Below are 5,292 nucleotides of genomic sequence, written 5' to 3'. Positions count from 1 at the left end.
AAATGGGTTTTAACCAGTGCAAACAGTGATTTTAAAGATTCGTGGATCGTATAAAATATTCTAGAGACTCCCTTCCCAATTGTATAAACAGAATAAGAATCTAGAAAACCCTGTGTCCTGTACCTTAGGGATATCGTTCCTAGATTGTCCTGGGTCCGGCCATTGACTCAGTTCTCAGTCTGCCAGTGGCCTGATGCCTACCATGAGGTTACAGGAACTCTGCGTCTAGAATACGATCATATCTGCCTCAAGTGAACAGTGCCTGCACGGGTGTGGTTAGACTACCTAAAAGCTCAAGAGCTGGAATTGATCAAGCTTACAGGTTACTTTGTATGAGTTGTTTTGTGCCTGCTCCCTAGTAAGTGTTTAACGTGCACCTTTATACACAGACAAATTTGGTCAGAGATTTCTTTCAGTCTAAACTGGTGAAGAGGTTGTGTGGGACATAGTTATGCCTAATTATCTCTAATTATTGGTGATTATTACCACTGTCCACTAAATAATCTTTGCAACATTACCCTTCACTCAGCATTGACGTCTTTTTAGCCCCATGCTAAATATTCTTAATGTCACCCAGGTGCCTGTGGGCAACTAGAGGGTAATAAACTCATAGATCTCCAGACTATCAGTGGGATTCAGTGCACAGGGCTCTCCTGGGCTAGCAGTCCCCTCAGGACCCTATGGTCTGTTCTGACTATTACATGGTCCTTGTCCCCAAATCCCAGAGGCAGTAAAGATTTCTCCACTTCCCCTCAGGGAACAGAAGCCCTGAGGAGTACTGATCAGTACTTCCTGCAGACTAATTTCCTGCGGACTACTTCCATGGGGCCACAATCAACCCCTTTGGTAACCGCCCGTAAGAACAGAGCACAGATACGGATATCCTGTGGCCATATCATAGACAGAGGTGATGACGATGACGACAATGACCATGGTTGTTAATACAGCTTCCACACAGCAAAAAACAATGTCTCCGTGGATTGTTTGGCTGCACTTAAGTAAAACTCAAGGAATTTTAGCTTAAACCACTGTTTTCCTTTTCATATAAGTCGGGCAATCCTAAGCTAGTGCAGGGCTGCCACGATGCTACCAGGGACCCAGAGCCTCCCTTCCTGCTGCAGCATCGTTCATTTGTGGCCTTGGTCCCCGTGCTTTCTGGGTGGCTGCAGCACCTGCAGGCATACAGTGGAGAAGCATAGAGAGCATAGGGCCTTCACAAAATAAGCTTTTGCCTTTTTACTCAGGAAGGAAATCTCTCTCCAGGGAATTCTGCTTACATGACATTGATTGGAACTTTGTCATCCCCTAGCTGCAAGGGAGTTGGGGAAGGGCATAATTTTAGTAGGGCATATCACCATTCTGAAAAAAATAAAATTCTGGTAGGAAGGGAGAAGGGGAACGGATAGTGACAGGCAACTCGTACTGTGTGCCGTTCCTACTCATCACCAGTCACTTTACCATGTACTTTACATACGTACCATCTCTAACATTACCCAGTAACCACGTCCACATAAGGAGACTGAGAATCAAAGGCTTTTGGTAACTTGTCCAAGAAAATGGCAGATCCATGATTTGAATCCAGGTCGACTCAATTCACAATAATATTAGTTACCATTGGTCAAGTGCTTGCTGTGTGTCATGTTCCTCTAGGTGTTTCATGTGCATTGACTCATTTCCTCCCCCTAGAAGCCCTCCAAAGAAGGTATTTTTATTATCTCTATTTATCAGATGAGGAAACCAAAGCTCAGGGAAGTTAAGTAACTTGCTTAGAGTCACTTTAACCCAGATCTGTGTGAATCCTTAGCTGCTGACCATCCACTATACAGCATCTAAAAAATTCAATCCTTTAAACTGTGAACATTGCCACCATCTTACTAGGATAGTTAAGGCACCAAGCAAACAAGCCAAAGGTAAAATACCAATAAGGCAAGCTAATCAATAGTACAACTTAGAAGGAGTAAATAGAGGAGGAGCCGGAGAATGGAAACTGGGAATTCAAGAAATAGCAAGGAAATGAATAAGGTTCAAGATGGTGTTTAAGCGTGTGCCAGAATACACACTTATTATTTTCCCCTGATACAAAGGGCATCTTTCTCTACAGTGGTGTGTACTCTTGATGAAGTCACAAGGAAACATCTACCACAGAAGACCGATGCTCATTGCCTGCCCAGTAACCATTTTCTATTACGTACTAATGGAACTCCCATTTTACTAAGAGCAACATTAGGCTCGGTTAAAATGATTAACTTCTATAGACTTCCTTGCCTCTGTGGGTTAGCCAATGACGTATAAGTAAGCACCATTTTTGGTTAGGGCTTCCTGAAGAATTATTGTTTATCACTGAAAAGATACAAGTTTGTGCTTGCTTTAGCAGCCCATATACTAAAATTGGAACAATACAGAGAAGATTAGCATGGCCCTTGTGCAAGGATGCCATGCATATTTGTAAAGTGTTCTATATTTTGCACAGTTCCCAGACGTTCTGCTACATCACTGGCTAATACCAAGGAAACAATGAATCAAAGCACAGCATATGGCATCAGATATTGAAATTGTGATTTTCCTCACCCAAATGAGACAGACAGATAGACACAGAGACAGAGACAGAGAGATGACCTCTATTGGTTCATTCATATACCCTTTATTCACTTCTCTTCTTCCAGTCTGGAATGCAGTTGTGATGTCTGGTGTGGCAGCAGCCATCTTATGAGCATGAAGATTATAGTCTCATGCTAAGGATGACACAGTAGGAAGATGAACAACTGCTTAACTGCCAAGTCCCTGATGGCATTGTAGCACCTCTATACCACCTAAAGCTTGCCTATCTCTGGATTTGTGATGATTTATGAAAAATAAACCTCTATTTAGTTAAACTGCAGTCATTTTATTATTGTTGTTGTTGTTACATGAAGCTGAAAAGAATACCAACTGATAGAGGTGGGCATGCTATTTCCTTTTTCAATCAGCTTTATTCTTTCTTTACTACCAAAGTTATCTCCAGCATAAGGCATATCATTGTCATTGACCAGCTTCAACTGTATAGGGGACCAGGTGTGATGCTGATTAGTCTGGAAGGAGTGATCTTTTGCACTAAAGAAGGCCTCAGGGTAGTAATGGGGCATTATACGAAGAATAGAAGCTTTGGCAAATCTAATCTTCATGACAATGTTTACTCCTCCACTCTGAGCCTCAGCTTCCTTATCTCTAAATTGAAGGCCATACTAATCTAACTTAAATATTTACTGGGAGTTGTGTGAAATGCCTAACTCAAGTGGTCTGTATGTGTTTTTCATTATTATGAAGTCCCCTCTCTCTCACCAATACAAATGGAAGAACTCACCTCACACCCTCCTACTCCTTCCTCAGTGCATCCCTCCGCCTTCTTGTGTTTTGGAAAAGGATCTGCCTGGTTTTCATTTTATCTAGACTTCTTAAGGTTAAAAAAAAAGTTATTGGGGAAAGGAGTAGGAAGAAGAAACAGGTCTATAGCATGTAACCCCAGGCATGGATGACTCTGCTCTCAGGCAGAAGAGAAGCCACGAGAAGAGAGAAGCCAAACGTCTCCCCCTTCCTCAGAGCTTGCATTTTCCCCAAGTGAAACAGAGACCCGAGTTTGTGACCATATCTTAAGGGCCACAAAGTATAACTGCATTTTAATTAGGGTTTTCCTTGAGAGCTGAGTCTTCCGAAATGTGCCCTTGGTATCAAGTCATGATCATCTATACTATATATTTGCACTATGCACATATATACATACCACATACATATTTATATATAACATTAATCTGTTACCATGACAACTATTACAGGACTAACAAATTAAACATTATGACTCCACTTTAATAAGAAAAAAGAAATTCAAATGAAACACCAAGCATTTGTTTAAGCACAAATAGCATTAGTAATTAAATACACAGAGACAATACAAAAAAAACCCACAAATTAATATTTAGAAGCCTTTTCCAGTATGGAAATTGGCTTTGATGTTGTTTCCACTTTTCCTTTGCTTTGCATTATACATCTTTATAAATTAAGTGTGGCATTGGGTTAATAAGAATGGATCTGCTGTGTTGGAGCCCTCACACACCTGAAAGCTCAGCTCCCATTCTAAGTAGTCACACCTTCCGTAGTCAGGGAGAAAGATTTTATGGCTCTTTATATTCATCAAAAAGAGGACTTTTTAAAAAGAAAGCTTAAATGTGAATTTGGTCTTACATCTCCTGTTTCATTCAGACAACATGTAGAACTACCCCTGGGGTTCTGAATATATTAACATCCTTTCACAATTAACCCTAATGGGACAAGTGTAGCATTTTTCCAAGTAGATATATTCAGAGCTGAAAAATACATAGTGTTTAAATAGATCTCATTATATCAGCTACACCAAATCTCTCCTCTTTCTATACAGAGCATTGCACCTCTTTCCACTGTCATGCAACATTAAAATAGGAAGGCATACACAAGGATGACATGGATTTGACAAAATATTAATGATTTGTACATCACTTTAATGCTTCAAATCTGCAATTCATGTATGCTAATTAGTTCATAATGGGCTGTTGAAGAACAGAACTGTCATCCTGCTGCTTCACAGGTTTCTGGAAGCTCCGATTCAGCACAGACTTGCCCGGTTGGCTGCTGGATTCTGGGCTGTGTAACATGGCAGATCTATGGAAGCATCCCCCCCACCCACCCCAACACAACTGTTTCCTGAATGTGGTGCTTTAATCTATCTGAGTCACGACGGCGTATCTCAAATAAGTGATTCCTGGGTGCCGCAGTACATACCGGGAGCAATAGCATAGCATCACTTTATCTAAATGATTGATTTCTGGATTTAGGCTGTCAGGCTATACCTCAGAGGGCAGCTGTCAGCTTCCTAAATGTATGAAGTTGTATTAGGCAGCGTATTTTGAAAATGTATGTACAACTTTTTTTTTTTTATATATTTACAGATAAAAAGGGATGTAAAACTTGGAGAGAGGAAACAAAGGGGGCTTAAAAGATCAGATACCTCTTCTTACTGTGAAATCATGTCTATCTTCCCCAATGCAAGAAAAGCTGCTAACAGTCCCTTTTTCCTTTGGTCTTTGTGCTGCTGGGGCAGAGACAAAGACTGTCACGACAGCAGGAGAGGGTGAGACTGAACGGCTTCGCAGACCAAAGGGAAACACCAGGGCTTGCTGGGAGCTGCGAGAATTGAAAACAAGTTGCTCTGTTTTTACTGGAGAGAAAACTGATTTTCTCTGATCTCGTGATAGAGGCTGGACCCAGTGTGGTTCTCATATCTCA

The 5,292-nt window shown here is 41.1% G+C and overlaps 1 non-coding gene across 1 annotated transcript; it reads left to right on the top strand.

Annotated features, from left to right (window-relative positions):
• The first annotated feature begins 2,358 nt into the window (after positions 1 to 2,358).
• LOC123613346 (U6 spliceosomal RNA) lies at positions 2,359 to 2,465 on the top strand. Its single transcript, XR_006720722.1, has one exon. It is a non-coding gene; the product is annotated as a U6 spliceosomal RNA (small nuclear RNA).
• The last annotated feature ends 2,827 nt before the right edge of the window (positions 2,466 to 5,292 follow it).

This window comes from Camelus bactrianus, chromosome 5 (assembly GCF_048773025.1).
Source record: "Camelus bactrianus isolate YW-2024 breed Bactrian camel chromosome 5, ASM4877302v1, whole genome shotgun sequence".
Lineage (NCBI taxonomy): Eukaryota > Metazoa > Chordata > Mammalia > Artiodactyla > Camelidae > Camelus > Camelus bactrianus.
The sequence above is the reverse complement of the archived record's forward strand: the minus strand, read 5'-3'. Positions and strand labels throughout refer to the sequence as shown.